The 19886-nt window shown below is 41.1% G+C and overlaps 1 protein-coding gene across 2 annotated transcripts in view; it reads left to right on the top strand.

The window, feature by feature from the left end:
• The window catches only part of ITPR2 (inositol 1,4,5-trisphosphate receptor type 2), a 266121-nt gene that overhangs the window by 9957 nt on the left and 236278 nt on the right, over positions 1–19886 (top strand). The gene's annotated exons all lie outside the window — the stretch shown is intronic.

The raw sequence follows: 19886 nt of genomic DNA, 5'->3' as shown, positions 1-19886 counted from the left end.
TTTGTGGTACTGATGGCATTGCTTGCAAAATAACAAGGTCAGGACCTGGCAGGTATCAAGTCCTGTCTGTATTAACTTTTGTAGTTGAACAGGTTTTTCTGCAAGATTACTGCAAGATTTATTTATTTTTCCCTATCTAGTAGTACACAGGACATTGTAAAGCATGTTACCAACACTTCACTGGAAGCAATGTTGCACATTGGGGTGGTGGAGTCAAACTCCTGGCCTTGGGACCATTTCACCTGTTTGTTTCCTCTCTGTGGCAGATTAAACTGTTCACTGTGATTAAGCAATGCCTTGCCCAGTTGTTATACTTCATTAGGGCTGGAAGAGAGACAGTGCTGGTCTGGATTTTCCCCTGTAGATCTGCAGTGTTTTTAAAGGGAATTGTTGTAATAAGAGATGAAACATAAGCAGAGGAATGACTTACACAAGGTTGTTAACAAACTGTCGTATGTAACACAGGACTTCCAAGTTCTGGGTTGTTTCTCTGTTTTATAGATGTTGACCTGGTAAGATATTCAATGTTAAATTGCTTTTTTTTTTTTTTTTTGTTGTTGTTGTTTGCTTATCTCATGGTAAACCTTGCAGAAAGCCAGCTGTAACAAAACTGGTTAGTTCATTACTGTTTCCATGTGTCAAACTTCTAAAAGTATATATCAAAAACTCAGAATGAGTTTTATCACATGAAAACAATATGAATTGAAAAGAGTTTTACACTTGCTGGCGTTATTGTTGTGCCTCATATGTTGGGTGCAGCCTCACTGGAACTTGTAAGTATAATTACTGCTCTTCATTTGTCATTGAATTATGACATAAAATCCTCCTCCTTTATGGAATGACATAGATGAAGCAATAGCAGTCATCACCCAAAGCACGTATACCCAGTAACAGCTGAGTAAAAGCTGAGTTTTGTGAACCTAAAAGCATGGTCAATGCTTTTCATAGAAAGAAATTCAACACTGACTGGGCAAACTATATATATCCAAGTGCAGAGAACTGCAAAGAACAAGAACAAAAACTCAATTATAGGAAAAGAATGCCTGCTACATTGACCCAAGGAAAATGAAAATGAGATAGTGCAATTGAGCACTGTCCTCTGTAAAAACTGTAGTCAAAGAAATTTCTACTGCTTGATTTCCAAGAAAACAAAAATCTATTAAAAAAAAAAAAAATCATGAGTAAATGGTAGTGAATAAATGGTCAAGAAAATACTTGACAGCATCTCAGATTTTTCTTTAGAGTTCAGTAGTCATTAAGTCCTCAGAACTCACATTATCACTTGGGACTGTTCATAGCTTGTATCACGTGGTGGTTCCAACTTCCGAAGTGGAAATTTGTGACCAGTGTTCTTGTGGAGCCACAGTATAAGAAGCAGAGAAGCAGTCATAGAGAAAAGTGCACCATGTAAAGAGAATATATAGAATTGATATGACCTCCAGTACTAGAACTGAAAGCTTTATGGATTTAAAACAAAAATAAATCTGTCAGAAGAAAAAAAGAACTGGGCAAATCAGAAGGAATCTAATGTCTGATGAGGCTACTTAATGAGCACTTTGAGTGGTGACTTGCAGATGAAAGTGACACCTTTAATGTGGTTGCAATAAATTTCACTATCTGGAAGCAAGTAGGCAATAGAGCCATTCTCAGAGAGCAAGGTGAGTCAACTGGATGGTCAAAAATGCAAGTATAGTTATCTTGATCTGGTTTTTCACAAAATGTAGTTGAGGAAAGTTTCGTTTTGTGTTTGAGACTCTGCAAAGTCTTGTGGACTTTGGAAGTGATCTTGCAGATCATTTTTGGTTACTGTAGTAATGGCTTTTCCAAGGTGGAATGAGATGATGTGCCTCATCCAAATGAACTCTTTGGAGGCTAGCTGCAGATACTGCCTTAGGCAGAAGATCAAAGGATTGGTTATTTCAAGGAATGAGATTGCTGAGAAAGAAATTACCTTCCCATAATTTGCAAAACCTTCTGAATAAGATGCAAAACTCCTTGAATCATCTGCCTGAAGAATGTGTTTGGCTTCCTGGAATGGACTTCAGAGCAGCTAGGAACTTCCCAAGGAGAATCTGGGGAAGTAATTGGCTCTTGCAATTGTCTTAAAGTGTAGCTTCCTCTCACAGCGGCAAGATCAAGTTTTCTGGTCTCATCAGGCAAGTGCAGAGTTTAAAAATGAGACGGTATATAGGAGGTGGAGGAAGATGAATGACTGGTACCATCGTCGCATGGTTATGTTATTTCAGACATTGTATCGTGTCTTTGGAAATGCTGGAGCTGAGGGGCCGCAGAAGTCAAAGCTGGTGTGAAAAAAATGTATTATTTGGTGATGTGTAAGCAGGATGTGGAAAACGGTGCAGGAAATGTGATGTTTGCATGATAGATGAGAGAGAGCCCTGATGCCAAATCTTGTTGTGGCATCAATGGAGTGTGGTGCTGAAGAGCCTAGCTTTCTTTCTGCCAGAGAATTGAGAGTTGGCTTGAGCATGATAGTTACATTTGCTATAGTCACGGCTTGTTCCAGGAAGTGGCCTGACAATTGCAAAGTCAGGCACCAAAGAAAACTGGAAATTGAAGAAACCTTTCCACATGATTTTTGTACAGTCAAGAGTAAGCCCATAGATCAAAGGGACATTTAAAATTCAGAGTACTTCAGTGAGTCTTTGAGATTATAGGCTTGCATGAAACATGCCCAGCAATGGGTGAGAGCACTGATTTGTACTTCCGAAGTTTTATTTCAATATAAAGCAAATCTCTTTAAAATATAGAAATTTTGGGGCAGTAGGGACCATGCATAGAACCAAACACTGAACTGGCAACATTAAAGCCTGATTGGTAATGTAAACATCTCCTGGACGATCTTTTACATAAAGATATACAGAGGCTGACAAATTACTGGAGATTAGTGAGACACAGTGAACTAGGGAGAATTCAGTCTTGATTGCATTTTTTGGTCTCATTTTTGTATGTTGTTAAGATATGGTGTGTGATAATGGTCTAACTTGCAATGACAAGCGCATGAACTAAAGCAACCAAGCTCATGTTCAGATGTAAGAAAGATTTCCAGTAAGCTAGAGTGAAAAAAAGCATTTTTCAGTAGTTACTTTTCTTCTCATTATCCTAGTTTAGCAGAGAATATACAAGATTATACAAGTGTTTTATCACTTTATTAAATAACAACTGAAAATGTCTGGACAGCTCTTCTTTCCAAACATTTCAGTCCTCTCAGTATACTGAAACAAATAGAACCCCAGACTTGCTTGAGTGATGAAATGTCTTCAGGTATTAGCCTTTGGAGTGGTCCCTGAGATTTTGCTGTGGGAATCTGGGCTGGTGCTTGATGTTACCTGCTGAGAGAGCTCTGGCATTTCTGCATTCTGCCTACTTCTGCTAAAGAATGGGATGTTTTTATGTGGTGATAGTTTGATGGATCAGATCCGAGTTCTTGATTTTAAGGATTTAACAAAGGCATTCAATATTCCTATGGAAAAAAAAAAAAAATAAAAAATACACAGGTACAGCTTTTTCTTCCTCATTTTTGGATCTAGAAGGAATATGGAAGTCCTTTATAAACTGAACCCCAAATATCTTCCATGAGTTTTTGGTCCTTCTCCTTATGAAATGGAATGGAATTCATCTGCCAGAGATGCATTCAGTGCCCTATGCTGGTAGCTCTTTCTGAGTGGTGCTTTTTCCTGGCCTGTGGGCTGTGCAGTCTGAGGTGGTTTGCTGCGGTTCCCCATTCCCAGCACTTAATCTGCTGTGTCAGTTGTGGAAGAACAGGAAGTTCATTTTGTCCCCGTTACCAAGCTCAGGAGCCCTGAAAGAGCAGTTTGTGCTGGCAAGAACACTTCAGAGTATCTTTTGCGCCACTGACGCTGCTCTGACTTTCAGCCAAAGTGCTTGCAGTCTGTGTGGCTGGAGGAAAGGGGCTGAAGTGGAAATTTGCATGGTAGGGGTCCACACAACTCAGAACAGTTGATAACAAATGATCATCTGCTATCACTGAAGAATCAATCTGCTTATGCTTGTTTTCTGCTTCTCAGCTGGCTTGAAAATCGAGTCTGAATCTCAGAATGCTGATAATCTTTGTTTTCCTGTTAATATGTAGGGAGGAGGAGATGCTCTGATCTTGACCCATATCAGGGGTGTATCTCAAGGGGCTAATGACTTTACTACTCAGCTGCTAGACTGAAGGTGGGACCTTCTGGGTAGACAGTGCATTGATGGGACTGAAGATTGCTTGGAAGAAGCTTTCAGGTTCTCTGTATCAGTGTATAAGTGGTCAAAAGGCTTCTGCAGAACCTGAGCTCTCCAAGGAGAGGCAGTGGGCAAGGCTCTATTGTAACCCTGCCTGGGCAGTAGCTTTCTGTGCTATGGAGCTGAATGGGCTGGTGTTTACACCTGAAATGGTCACAAGTGACCAGATGAATTTCTCTGTTTCTGGATTTCTGGTTTATACTGAAGCAGTTGCTTTCAAATGATCTTGGCCAGAAGGGATTGCTGGGGGCTGCTGAGAAGTCTTACTTTACTTCTGCCATTTTGGTGCATTGAGAGAGCAAGGGGAAGTGGGAATTTGTGGCAGCTGATCAGTTCTCCTCCAGGTGATGAAAATCAGCTGCTGTCTGCTGCTTTGCATTGTCTGAGGGGATCAGAAGCAAATCTGACCCAAATGCCAGTTGAAAATTCATCCCACAACACTGACAAAGTCTGTGTAAAGTTAGTTGGTAGTAGCTAGCTTAACTTTAATAGGTACTGTGATACCTTTTTCAGATTTCAGGACAACAAATTAGATACAGACTTATATTAATGCACAGCTTTGTGTACAAACAAATGCCTGTTCTCCACTCTCATTTCTTAGATAAAAAAATTAAACTTGAAAGATAAAAATAAACAGAAATACGTTTGAAGACCTCTTCAGTATGAGGTTTAGAAAAAAGAAACAACAGAGGCTCAAGCTTGTTTCCAGCTCACAGAATTGCTAATGCAAAGCTGCAACCCAGCACTGTGAACTGCGCACCGCGAGGTGCAGGAGCAATTTGCACTCCTTTTAAGTTGCCAAAGTAGTAAGCAACAGCATAAGTTCAGAGAAATAATCATCTCCACTTCCATTTCTTGAAGAAAGATTATTCATTTAGGTTTAATATCTGTTTATATGCAGAGTTAACAGCTCTGTTAACTCCGATGTCTTATTTAGGGTGTTGTACCAGTGGGAGGATTTGTGTGTGAGTAAACTGTGATATCGGAGACCGTCTTGGCTGCTTGGGGAACGGTTTTCCAAAGCACCAAGCCTGTGGATATGGTTTTATTCTGCAAGCTATTTTTTATCGGTGGCAACATGTTACTGTTCACCATCATAACAGTTTATGTGAGTGCTTCTTAGCTCTCTCCAAGCAATATGAGTTCATATACTTAAACAATTTAGTGGATGATTTGTGCTAGCTGAGTCTACTGTTGCTTGGAGACCGTCAGCCTCTGAAAGGTTGTAACCTGAAATGAATGAACAAGCCTGATGTTTACTTTTGCCCTTTCCTGCATTTGGGTCAGCTTAGTCCTTTTATTGAATGTTGTGATGTATGAGTATCACTCAAAAAAGTGTCAGCCATCACCTAAGCCAATGCCATTTTGTTTCTGTGTGTCAAACTGCAAAATAATAGAGCTCTGCTTCAGAGAGGTACATGGGGCAAGGCTGTCAGCTGTGTTTCCAAGTCAAAGAAGAAGCTTGAGCCCAGCAGGTCTCTCGTAGCAGAAGGCCAGACTTTGTGCTGCTCAGGCTGAAGCATCTCAATGTCCTCGTAAAAGGAAGCGTTAATCAAAATCTAGCAGACAAGTTGTTTATGTGAATGGTTGAGATTATCCCAGACAATGCAGTGCTGTTTGACTTGGAGAAGGAACTGTATAACCATACACAAAGCTGCACTGTAGAGATAGTTGCTTGGCTTTGTGATTGTGTAATGAAATCTGGAGAGGTGATAAAAATTGAGCTGATTTGGGGTGGGGTGATGTACTATCTCTTCAGATCAGTTTATAGCTGAGCATTTGATATTTATTATGCACGAATGAATAGAGAATTGTAGCTAAGGCAGTGAGCAGGTTTTTAATCTTAACGTACCAGGCAGTGAGTTAACTTGTGATAATTTGTAGCAGTCCAGGAGGCTTGTGGAGCGATAAGGAAAATGTTAGAATGGTTTTTCTCTGCTGAATATCATTGCACAGTGTTAGATTGAGTTTAACAGAGCTTTTTAAACAGGAGTTGTGTACACCAATTAGTTTGTATAACTTGAAACTAGATTTGAACTTTGGTATGCTCTTTTGTCCAGGTTACCCTTACAGGGAAAGTGTACAGCAGCAGGGCAGCATTGCTGCTACTATTCAAAGACATCGTTGGAGCCAGGATGACATGGATTGCACCATTTTTAAGGTTGTCACTAAGGAGACCTTAGTGTCTTAGGCTTGCCTGCAATCACCTGTAACACTGTCCACCTATAGGAAGAGGTGGAATAAACAATGTGTCCTGAAAGGTGCAACAAGTTCCTTTGGGAATGGCCACTAAAATGTATCACGCTTATTTTTTCCATTGAAAAATAGTAAAGAGTGGCCCTAGGTAACTGACATCTTTGAAGAGGGAAGTGCATAGGATTTTAGCACATGCCTTCATGGTTCCTATCACATTGGGTGAGGGTCCTTACAGTCAGAGAATAGCCTTGTTTGGAGGAGTCGTGGACAGATCATCAGGTCACAACTGCTCATAGGAGGAGGGAGCTTGGAAGAGATTATCTTGCAACAGTTTGTTGAGTTTGAAAGTTGATGGTAACAAAAGCCAGTGATAATGGCTGCTTACTGTCACCCACTTTGTTCTGCCCTTAGTTCACTTCCCTATGGGTGCTGTGTAGTCTTCGGCAAACCAGTTTATTTCTTTCTTCTCCCATCGCTGTTAATATTATTTACCTCCTTTCCCTTCACTGCAGAATGTGATGGACTTGCTTAGCAGGGCCAGCCAAGAAATCTCCCGTGCTTTCCCATAGGTTGCAGCTCAGGATTCTTACCTGGGGTGCTGTCAGTCTTGTCCTGGCTTCCATCCCCTGCCATGCCTCCTGCTGGCTGGGCTCACGCAGCCACTGCCTGACAGGTTATGATGGTGAATGGAGAAAGGGAAATGTTTTTTTTTCCCACATATACAATGAAAGGAAGCACTGCAGTAAACCAAGTGATGTAAAAAAGCCTTCCTGGCACATTACTTTGTAGCACCTTTTCATCCTGTTCCACTGCTCTAAGCTCTCAGTGGTCCACTGGGGACTGGCAGGCCCAGCTTGCACCTCTGACAGGCTGTGTGTGCTGCTGCCGGTTGCTGGGCTCTGTTGGGCAGTCAGATGAGGCAGCTCTCTGTTGGACTGTACCACCAAAGTGGTACCTGCCTGGTACTCCTCTAGGTACTGTGGTTGCAGCAGAGCGAAGCATGGTGGAGCGCCTTGGCTTTCTCATCTGCCTTTGTGGAGGACACAAAATGGCCTTCATTCATCACACCTGTGCCCTAGGTTTGGGCAGGAGAAGGGAAGCTCTTGCATGTCTGGGTACAGCAGAGAGCAGTGCTGTTTCATTGCTGATGTGGTGAAAGGAATAATAAAAGTATCCAGAAGAGAGGTAAAAGACAAGGCCGGTGACGGGGTGGAGAGGAAATACTTGGAGATGTCTGCAGTGTTTCCTGTTTGTTTCTTTTGAAACAGTTATGAGTCAGATCCCCCACAAACTGAAGAGATTGGTTTGAAAAATCATGAGATTTAAAAGTAATCATGTGTGGATTTGTTCTCTTGGTATTCTGGTTTTGAACTTCGAATGCCTGACGGCCATTCTTCATATTTCTCAGCACAGCAGTGACAGCAAGAAACACATGCTCTTTTCTTGTTCAGTGAAAGTAAGGTTATATGTGTGTATATATATATGTATTCATACAGCATATATATTCACACAGCATCAAGATATAAACCATTAGAAGAGATAAAGAGACCAAAACTTGGAATAAAATGTATACTATCTTCTCAGTTCTTCTAGAGTCAATTGCCTTAGAAACATTTGTAACATGACTTAGTTGTAACCTTACAGCTGATTTCTCTTTGGTTTATGATGTATATATATTTTGGCATAGGAGTGAGAAGGTGCATCATTGCATGCCTGGATTGTGCTTGAGAGTAACAGTGCTTTGAGGTCTGTTCCAAAATGAAACATGTTCCTTGTCCTGGAACTTCCCCAGGTAGAATGTGGCTTGCATCGGTAAAAATGTGGATTTTGTAGGATCATAATGTAAGTGTTAAGAAATGTTTGCACAGCAGAAATACACTTAAAAGGCAAAATGGAGTGGATTCCATTCTTCCACTGGCTGTATCACTGAAGTGTAAGCTTTTGTAGAAGATGTGGTTTATTTGCCTGCCACTTAATTCCTTGTTATTGTGTGTAAGCGATCCAGAACTCCAATTCTCCAAGCAGAATGTGATTACTTGAAGGCATTTTTCCTCTGTTACGGTGTCAGAATAAACTGTATGAAGAGACCTTGAAATGCTTTGGTTCAGCTGAAAAGAATGCTGCAAAACTGGAGGGCCTTCCAGTAAAAGGCCAAATTCACATCTTTGTAACAAAGCTTGTTGTTAAGACACACCTCAGGAGGTGATATAACATTTGGACACCTGACAGCATAGCCTGCGAGTCAGCTTTGTTCAGTGCTCAGCAGTCGCTGCTCTGATGTTTATGTGCTGATAAAAATGCTGTCCCTGTCCAGCGAAATACTGTTGGCTCTGAAAGCATGAGTGGAAACTCTGGGTCAAGAATGAGGCCGTTGTCCAAAAACCTTCTTCCTGCATCAGTATTAATAGATCAACATGAGCTCACAGGTATCTGTAGCAGTGACCTGCCAGCATGGCTCACAGCATGATCTTGATGCTTGTGCTCATGCTGTCACCACGACCTGTATGGGAGCAGGGACTGGAGGGCTCCTGGAAGATTGTGGAGAGTGTGACCACCCCACCCTCTCTTCAGCACGCGATCCTGCTGGTGTAGATGTGGGCATTCCTGTGCCACTTAGCCTCAGAGCCTGGGAACGTTCTTGGGCACATTTGATTTGCTATCGTAAGGATAGCCTTGCTGCGTTGAAGCCAAAATGGATACCTGCTCACATTGAGGTCAATTTGAGAAAGGACCAAAGCGTTTCTCAGGTAGGAATCTGCTTATTATGGCATTTTTCCATATTAAAAAGCTAGTTATGAAAGATTCTCGTGACCAGCACTGCAGTGTACTAGGTTCTTTTACACCTTTGCCTTCAGTACATGCAGACCTCCTCAGAAATTGCTGTATTGCTGTCTTGCCATCTTATGGCTGTCGTTTCTTGACTCTTCCACTTCCCAGCTGCTTCACCATATGGAAGGAGCATTTCCTGCCACTTCCTCTATGAATTGCTGCTCCACGCTGCTGCCTGAAACTTCTCTTAAGCGAGCAGGTACAGGTTGGGTGTAGGTGTGGCAAAATGCTTCGAGAGCTGCTCCCAGCTACTGGGAAAGCAGCTCTGAAATAATCTGGAGCAGCTCCCAAAATGATCTGTCCCAGTGGGAAACTGGTTCCACTTAGTTTAAAAACAAGTAAAAGTGACTGTAATTTTCCAGCTGTTTTTTTGTTTGGAAGTCTTGTTTGTTTGTTTGTTTGCTTTGTGCCAAAGAAACAGAAAAGCAAAGAGAAATCTGCAGGTGTACCTGGCCCAGCTGCAAAGATTTGTAAACATTTATCATTGCAAAATGAAAATTTAAAAAAACACCCTTTTGTTTAGAAAATTGGAACATGTGTTGATGTAAAGTGTTCTCTTATGCTTTAATAGCTTTGCATAATTCTCATTAACATCAATGAGAGCTGGACACATATCAAAGAATGAACAGACCTCTTTCAGATAGATCTTGTGAGCCAAGTCCTCATCCCTGCAGGCAGAAGTCAGTGCTGAAACCAGCAGTGGGATTCTGGGAGCTGAATTACCTACTGAATTACCTCGTGGCTCTAAAACTTCAACTGTGAGCTGTGTTCTTTTGTCTGAAAAAAAGCTGATGTATGGTTTGCTTCCAGAGCACTGCTTTCTCAGTAGGGTTTTGCCTGGGCAAGGTTTGTGTCCTGATGTCAAGCTCAGATTTATTCTCACAAGTAATGGCACAAGTCCTGGAGTGTAACGATGGCAGCACAATAGTGCTCATCTGCACTGAGGAGAGGCCTTGGGGCAGCTGATCCATGACACACCGAAGAATAAATATTAGAAGTACTGGGACAGATGCCTTGTTGCTGTCAAATAGCACTGCTTGACTGACTTCCATGGAATTGCATGTTTGTGCTAGCTCTGGACTTGTCACCATCTGAAGGCCTCTGAAATCAAGTAGGTCCTTCTTTGGTTCCTGACGTGTAACCAAGTTTGGAAAAATGGGGCTTTCGTCAGCATTTTGATACATAAATGTTTTACACATACAGTTATATGAAATGACAGGGTTATTACTCTCATGCTACAAGATGAAAAATCACGATTTGATGTTTAGGACCTGGATTCCTGTGTGTGTTGTGTATTTCCATATATTGAGTAAAACATAAGTACATATATTATTGTCATAAAAATTGCTGAGCTGTGTAGCATTTGAGAATAGCTTCTCTAGTTAAACAGCGATATTTTTCATCTAAATACGAGTGTCCTAATTCTCTCCCTTTGCTTCTTCACTCTTTATATAATGAGTTGCCTTTCTGATGTGTAGGTGTGAATACCTTAATTACCATTTTCAGTGATTAAGTTATTTTTTGATCACTTGACTGATGTTAGGTCTTCTCAACAGTATTTTTCTGAGTAAACCTTTCTATTTCATTAAATAACGTTAACTGTGGCAAATTCAACCTTTCTGCTTCTTTTCATTAGCACATGGTTCATTAGAACGTGGTTGTTCTTCAAACAGACCTCTCAAGTGGATGCTCACAAATGTGCATTGCAGCTGTAGACAGTGCCAAATAAAAAGCATGAATTCTTCTGTTATGAGTTGAATGCAGAATTTCTGTTGATATGATTTTTTTTTAATTTTTACTTTGCTCTTGGGGCTGAACAGCTAACCTTTCAACAAGTTCTGCATGCCTTCCTGCTTTTGAGACCAGATATGCTGTTAATAGGAGCTCTTTCTGAAATCACTTACGTACTTAGAGATGTAAGTTACTTGGCCTGACAAGGGCTAATTTGTGAATTACATGCCTAAAATTCATGTCAAGAGGTAAGTTTGCCTACTTATGAAAATCCTTTTAGTAATTAGTGGTCATCACAGTGTCAATGCTTCTAATGCATGCTTTGTCAACATACGTCATACTTTTGCTTCAGCCGTGCTTTTTTACATTGAGAGGGCTGAGCTGCAGACATGTTTTGGGTAATTATAATGTGTAAACAAGTGGCATTAAAACCATTTGTTTAAGTAGCTCTTAAGCTACTTAACGTAGCACCCTGTTTGTGTTGGGCCAAATCCTGAACTCATTATAATTTTGCATTCGTTATGTTGCTAGTAGGAGTAAAGATTAAGTAGAAGAGCCACCAAAGTTTGATCAAATTTAAAAACTCTGGTGAAGGATGTTTTGGATGCTCCTGTAAGAAATAAAGGGAATATTTGGAGATTCTCATGGACATTTGTGGTACGTGGCCTCTGCCCGGAAGAACATGAATATAAAGCCTAGTTTAGGCTGTATATGTGCACTTCATGTGGGATAATACCTCAGACAAGCTGTAGCACAGCTGATGAGCAGAAGATGACTTTTTTGGATTTGCTTATATAATGTTTCACTTTATAAAGTCTTCTCTTGAAAGGATCACATTTCCAGTGTTAACATTTTAATTGTACAGCTCTCTTTACCTTCTTTATTTTGTGTGTAATTAACTAAGATGGTCCCTCATAAATGTCCTAGCCGAGCAAGCTCAATTGAAACTGAAAGATTTTTCTCTTTTGTTCCTACCACAAATTAGTGATTGGAGTCCTCAGAAACAATCTGTATCACAAGCAGCATATAGGCAAGAGGGAGAGAGAGTCTGTGTCCAGAAGTTGTTTCATCCTCCTATTCTGCACATCCATGCTAGAAAAGGTTGATATTGCCCTCTGGAGGTGCCTGTCTTCTCCTCCTCCCTTTGCTGGTTCTGAGGCCTCATTTTGACAAGAGTAAATAAGGATGCTTTGTACCTCTCTAAAGTACAAATGCATTGTTCCTTGGCAAGGTAAGTATGCCCCAGTTAAGTTCAGTGCCATTTTCCTTGTGCTTAAATGACTTGTCTATTATGCTGGCTAAGAAAAATGGCAGAATTGAGACTAAAATCTAGGAATCATGTTTCCTCCCCTGCATTGCAACCTCCAAGTAGCACTGTGTTCTATTGTTACCAATTATTTTAACTCTATTGTTATTTATTTTAATTTACACAATGTTTTAAAAATAAATATAGCTATAAAATGGACAAACGAATTCTACTGCATGGGTTTCTGAAGCTTTTGCAATCTAAGAGCAAGACTGGATATGATACAATACAAAAGAATAACAAAGTGACATTCAGGATTTATAGCTGCAGTACTTAATTGAACAGGCAAAACTTTTTTCCCCTCTGACACGTAAGCCTGCAGGTACAGTTACGAGGGTGTATCAGATAAGGAAAAAATCTTTATGGCTGCTTGTTAGTGCAGTTGTTAATGCAGTTTTGGCACTGCCTGCTTGCATGCTGTTGTTCAGTTTCCCAGTATATGCTTGGTACTGTTGTTTGTGCCCTCTGTCTCCTTGGTGTTTGTTAGTACAACCCTGAGTAACCAACACAAGCATGTTCCAGCATGGTAGGAATGGCTGAGTGTTCCTGTCTGTGCAACTGGCATAAAATGCACCCATACTCTTGTTTTACTAAGGATGGCTTGTGATGGAGTTTATCAGCTGTTTGAAATATTTTAGGTATATAGAGGATTTTTTTCTTTAATAGTTTTCCCGGAGTTAGGGTGTTTATTTAATAGCTTCTTTCAACCTGTGATTTGTGCTTGTGCTAACTAAGGTTTGTTCCCAAAAAGAAGAGTAAAATTACAAAAGTTAAAAGCAAGCAAGAATCAGACTTTTTACTCTCTCTCTGTGCTGCTGTGCCTCGTTGGCACGTTGTGCATTTATTGTGTAAATATTGTGTATGGTGATTGAGAGGATTCAGTCTTCCCAAGTGGTACAGGAGCTTAGTAGCCCCGCTCTAAGTGTAAGGGACATAGAATCATGGAATGGTTTGGGTTGGGAGGGACTGCAAGGATCATTTCAAGCGACAGGCAGGGTCACCAACCTCCAGATCTGGTACTAGACTAGGATCCTTTTTGCTTTTCGGTGCCACTTGGGGTTAATGTAGGAGAACCTGAAAGATTGCAGATATGAAAAGAAGAGAATGAAAAATCAAGCTTTGGAGAGGAAGGAGACAGGAAAACGGGGAAATTTCATGCCGTGGAGCTAAATCATAAAGCTGTAAATCATTTGAATCAGGATTGGTCATCAGAAAATAAGTATGAACTCACGTCTTGGGAAGGGTGAGGTATAATAACTCCAGAGTTTTGGCAGGAGACTGCTTGAGGCAAGCAAGAAGTGGGCTGACCCAGATGCTTGATAAGAGAAGAAATGAAATGAGAAGTGGGTGGATCTGGCAAAGAACTGGGTGGACCTGATTGTTTTGGCACTTGGGTATTTGATTTCCAGGGCAGCAAAATTTTAATAACCTATTGTTTGTTATTGGTTGGTTCCTTAGTAGTATGACTAGCACCTCTCTTCCTGAGTGGGTACTGCATGCTGCAATGTGGGGAGCGCGGGAGAGGCTTTGTGGGTGAGAGCCGCAGTTAGGAAGGGGAGAAGTGCTTTGAGTGGGAGATGTTCCAGAGGGGTATTTCTGGTACGGAGGTGGTGTGTGCAAAGGGAGGGCTGTGGAGCAGAGGAAGGGGTGGCTTTGAGGGCTGCTGCTTTGCTCATGAAAGGGTGTTGAGATCAAATCTTTGGGACGTAGCCTCAGCATGATTTGTGAGCTGATGCTGAACAAAGGTTGGCCTTGGCTCCACTGGCAATTAAAATGCCCAGCTCTGCTAGCAATTAAAATGTCCAGCTTCTCTTGCTGACGTCTGTTGTCAACGTTGTCCCCTGTTCCTGCTGCTGAGAAAATCAGTGAAATGATAATGTAACAGGAACTAAGAGTAAAAGCTGAGCAACCAGAGAGGAAGTGTTTTCATGCGAACATACTCTGGCTTTGTTTGTTGGAGGGATAAAATACTCTATGTATGTAAAGCACCAACCTGAGTTCTGCACATCCCTGTGTATTAACAATAATTAGACATCAGTAGTGACCTTGTGCTTTTTGACAAGTTAGGCACACAAACCTAGGGTAGTTACATGTAGGAGAGTATATAGGATAGTGTTTTTTGTCCTCTCTTGTGTGTTATTTTCAGTTACTAAGTACTCAGTAATAGTAGCCCTGGAACATGAAGGTTTCTCTGCTGGTAGAAAGAGACAAAATAACTTTCTGAGCAGTATTTTTTTTAAACTGAAGGCACAACTCTACAGAGGCAGGTTAAATGAATATAGGTTACATGGCTGCTGTTCCAGGCAATCTAAAAGACACCTAACGTTATGAAAGAGCCCTAAAATTCATGAAATCTATCATTGCCACTTTTCTAGCATAGTATCTTTTTTCTTACATTTGTTTTTTGTTTTACAGAACGTGATTGTATCCCAGTAGTAATTTTAAAATAACTCATCACTGTGAAAAATTTTTTTAGGAACGTTGCTGTATGGCGTTCCTTGATCCTTATGCTACAGCAGCAAGTTTCTGGAAACTTGTGGTATGTTCACCTTTAGCCTGTGTGAGATAATCCGAATGGCTCGTCCAGCATATATGATTCATACCTATAAACTGGGCATGTCCAACCTGCAGCCCAGCACAGCCAGCAATGCAACCTCCCCCCATCCTGCACTGTTCCCTGTGAAGTGGCCCCATACACTCAGCAACAGCCAAACCATCAGTGCACTGTTAATGCTGTGTGACTGAAAGCAGGACTGTGCTGTGCTGACTCAAGTGATGGCACATATCTGTATGCATTTTGATACGTTGTCTATACACAGTCCTGTGAACAGTGAAGAATACGTAGCCATGCTTTCCATTTTGATAAAGGAGTTTGAGAATAGGTTTCAAGATTGCAAAAAAAACCATCATTGATTTATGTTTGTGAGACCATTTTCAGTTGATACAAATACATTACCTGCGAATTTTCAAATGGAACATACAGAGTTGCAATCAGACACGCAGCTCAAAAATCTGATCACGTCTCTTAACCAGACTTTCAAAATCCCCACCTTACCAGAGAAGTAACCTTTGTTCACGATCATGCCTTATTCATGTCACAGCTTTTTGGCAGATGTACATGTCAAGGATGAAGCACAGGAAGAGTGAAATTTCATCAAAAATTTCTGAGGATCACCTTGAGAACTCACTGAGTATTGCAGTCATTGTCATTGAACCAGCCTGATGCCTTGGTTTCACAAAAACAAGGTCACATATCCCACTAATTGTATGGTTTTGTTCCTCTTTTTTTAATGTTTTAAGATGAAGAATATAAAAATTTAAAATGTTTTGTTACTTATATATTAATGATATTTTATATTTTTCAAGGGCGTCTCCAAAATTAGTGCCTCCTGTTTCATGATGTTGGCCCACAACATCAGAGGTGGATGTTGGTAGTATGACGGTAGAGGTTGAGCCTTCCCACCAGTATTCCATTGCATTTTGTTGCTGTGTGACATATGGTAGCAGAGGGGCAGTCTGACAAAATGGCATCTGACATGGATGTGTGCATGAAGCAGAGGGGTGTAATTCAGTTCCTCCTTGTGGAAAAAATGGTGCCCATTGCTCACTGAACATTAATGGAGACCAGCAGTGGCTGTGAGCACAGTGAGGCAGTAGGTGGTGTATTGAAGCACTGGTAACAGTGACAATGGATCATCTCTGTTGATGCAGATTTTTATGACAGTGCGTAGGTAATGGCAGTGACTGTGTTGAAAAAGAGTGTTTCGTAGCCGAGAATTTGCTCTATCAAATAGTGTTCTTGTGCTTTCTGTATCTGGTGTAGTTTCCATGGAAATAAGTAGGAGGCATTCATTTTGGAGTAACTCTAGACAATGCCTCTTCACAGTGCAGCTGAGGCAATTCAACAGGTTGAACACCCATGCTGTAAACACATCTATCAATATTTTCTGCCAACATACCTGCCTTATCAGTTATACGTCTTCCATGTAGTCCTCCCATCAGTGAATTCTTCCTCCTCTTTCCCTGAATACACATTGAGACCCACTGGTTATGCACATACGTTCTGCTTTTTTCTTTCGGTGAAAGTCCCTAGAAAGGTTGCTGCTGTTTCAAGCAGTGGGAATTACCCCAAGTCGTTGTTTTCCTGTTTCCCAACAGTGCCCAGGGAGTGGAGTAATCATAGAAGCTATATGAGAAGTTTGAAGCTGGTTTTAGGCAAGTTCTGAATGCAGATAATTAACGGCATTAGAATCCTGTCCTCATATTGCTGAAACACTACAAATAGGAGAGATGGTATGTTTAAAACTGCTTGTAAATGTGAACTCCATCTTATAGGGGGAGTTAATTGCTGCTAGATATTGTTGAATTGAATGCATCTAAACATGTTTGGGTTTACATGTGGAGAGATGGGGCAGATTTAACCCCACCAGATGAAGGGAGAGGAAGATGTCTGTAAAACTGCGTACAGATTGGAGCTTTGCTTCACACTTTGCACTGCGCTTAACTTGGCTTATACTAGCAGGAGCTTATACTGCTTATACTAGCAGCCTGAAAGATGCTTCTCCACTGAGAAGCAGGCCTTACCTCCTGGACATAATTTAGATAGCTTCAGTTCTTTTTCAGTGTGACTTTGTACATGCTAGTCTGAGGTCTCAATGACTTCAGTGCCTGTGAGTGGCACAGTGAGGAACTGCCCTTACTTCCTCTGAATTGAGCAGAAAAACTTTAGCTAGCTTCAGTGGGAGAATGGTTGGGCAGCTAAGACATGAACGTCCTATGAACAGTTACTTTTAGACCCTAATTCTGCAATTACTGAATACAAAGACCTGTGCGTAAAGGTCTGTTGCCACAGTTGTCACTGTGACTTCAACACTGATTTATCTGCAGCACCACTGAGCTACTGTAAAACTTCATTACCACAGCTCTGCAGCGATTTCTAGGTGGCATTGTGCATAAAGCAGATACTTATTGTGTTCAAAGAAGAACTAGAACAAAGAAAAATTATGTTGTACACATGTAAGAAACTTGTTTGTTGTTTATACGCAGCCAGTGTGAAAAACTGAAATATAGTCGTGCCATATCTGACAGGTACTAAGTGACAACAGTAGTCCATATCAAGAATTAAACAAATAAACCCCTTAAAGTCTACCAAAGCTTTTTGGTAGCACAATGACTTGAGTATTTGCTTAATAGTTCAGATCAGTATTTAAGTAGTGAGCACATTTGCTTGTATAATATAGTAAATTCTTCCTTTATCACTAAAGTCTTTATTTACGTTCTTCAGCCTCCAATGCAAAATAGTGTGCAATGATGGAAGGTGTTGTGCTGTGGTCTGATGGAAGCTGCAAATGCCCAGGACCTGTTGTTTGATTTCACCCCTTGGATTGTTTGCTTGTTGTGTGGGTCATTAACTACTGGTTGTTTAGTGCAATCCACCCAGCAGGCTTCAGCTGCTCTCTGCCCCTCTTTAAGAAGTGGGATTTGAGTATATCAAGGTCTCCACTCAGGGAAAGTGCTTTGTGTTTGAGGGGCCTCTTTTGCCCCAGTTTGTAGCAGGGGCTGAAGTCCCCACTTCGTGAGCTGCAGGAATCTCAACTATCACTATGGCACTGTAACTAGTGCCTCTGAGTACTCTCAAACTCTTCAAAATGCAAACTCCTGGAGTACATTCATTGAATGAAAATATTGGTGCTTAAATTACAGAAAGACTGCTGTAAAGATAAAGTAATACTTTAGTTTTTTGTCCTGTATTGCAAGATACTTTGTAAGAAACAAAGGTACCAGAAGCTGAACAATGGCTCAGAAGATGTTTCAGTTCTGTTGTGCGGCTGTTCTGCCCCACATCCATTAATCTCTCTGAGCTGTCATTTCCTGCACATGGGATGAGAGAAGTAGCCATTCCATTCTCCTTTGTCTGCCTTGTCTGATGTCTTTGGTCCCGATGACCACAGAACTCATTTATGGTCCTTTGTGCCTTTAGACAATGCTTAAATGAAAGTGATGAATAATAAGTATTTAATATTTATGTTCTCAGCCTAGGAAGTTCAGCATGCATTTGAATGGTGCAGCTCACCATCTCAGGGGGAGGGCAGGATTCTGTTTGTTTTTCTCAACATGGACATGATGTTTTGCACTGCTTTTGTTACAGCAGTGGAGTGCCTAGGAGCATTTTGCATTTTATCCAGTTAGAGTTGTCACCAGGGTTACACAAGATGTCACCAAGAAGCACAGGATGTGCCTCGTGAGTCACGCCACTTCCTACATACCATCCTCCATCCTGCCTGTGTTTAAGGGTTAAGCTTCATGGGTTCAGTCAGACAGCCTTGGAGGGATTTTGTAGAGCAGTGAATACTTGACAGTAAAATCCCTTGGCGAGGCATTTTAACATTTATTCTTTTTGAGTCTCCTTTTTTTCAAAAAGTTGCCAAAGTTGGTGAAATTTGAAGTGCAGCTAGATATTGAAGTTACCTCCTGCAAGAGGCTTCTATAGCAGTTCCCAGCAGGCGCTGCCACGATAATGCCTAGTAGGACTGTGGCTGCCACGTGAGGAAGTGACTGTAGGAGTGAGTGAGGAGTGGGGCAGTGGAAGGAGAAGCCAAGGCCTGGCTGCTCTCCTCCCTTCTGGCTTCAGTCTAGTCACTGTCTGCTACTGGCAGACTTGAAAAGGAAATTATGCAGATGTCCATCAGGAATGATGAAGGTATTATTGTTCAGGCCTAACTCAGGGCAAGAGGAGTGGAAGTAGTCTTGTCCAGCCCTATTTTTCCTGTGATTGCAGATTTTAGGTACTGCTTATAGAATGCTTTGGCACATTAGATCATAGACAAAAGGCATCTTGTAGGACTGACTCTTCCTAAATGCTGCAATCCAGGCCTTTCCTTGATTATGCTAAGCCCCATGATATAAGCCTGTGCAAAAAGCATACCTCCATGAGGCCATGGATCCTGTAGCTGCCCCTTCGCTTCTCTGTCCTCACAGATACCTCAGATTTGCCACCAAATATGTCACAAGAACTGAGCTGACTGTTGACACCTCCAAAATTTTTACTGTCCTATTAGAGGCTCAAAATCCTTGGTTATGCTAGGGAATTGGTCTTGTGGTACAAAGCCTTCAGTGTGAGTGAAAGTTGAATGCCTCTGTTTCATAACTGAGATGAACCCAATCTGTGCAATTTCTGTCAGTTTCCCACAGAAGATGCTGCTATGACTTGTGTTGTTGAGTGGCAGGGCTGTTCTGTGCCCTTAACCATGAGTAGTTGTTTGAAATAGGCAGTTTGTTTACAAGATGCTTCCTGAAGGGAAGCTAAATTTATGCTTAGGAAGTTCTGTGATAAGATAAGCAATTTTTTGTCTTCTAAGTGGGGTTTATGATCTTTTTTAATTGTGTTGTTTATTTAACTTTTAAAATATTGCAAGAAATATGTTTAGTCTGTTATTTATATTTTCAGCTGTGGATTACATAAACATTCATTCTAGAAAAGGAAAATGCGCTCCTGTGAATTTTGGTCAGGGCTGACTCTTAATTTTACATGCCTCTTCTAGAGGAAAAAACCTGGAAATTGTGA

This window comes from Lagopus leucura, unplaced genomic scaffold (assembly GCF_019238085.1).
Source record: "Lagopus leucura isolate 7727_CA_CO unplaced genomic scaffold, USGS_WTPT01 Super-Scaffold_100159, whole genome shotgun sequence".
NCBI lineage: Eukaryota > Metazoa > Chordata > Aves > Galliformes > Phasianidae > Lagopus > Lagopus leucura.
The sequence above is the reverse complement of the archived record's forward strand: the minus strand, read 5'-3'. Positions and strand labels throughout refer to the sequence as shown.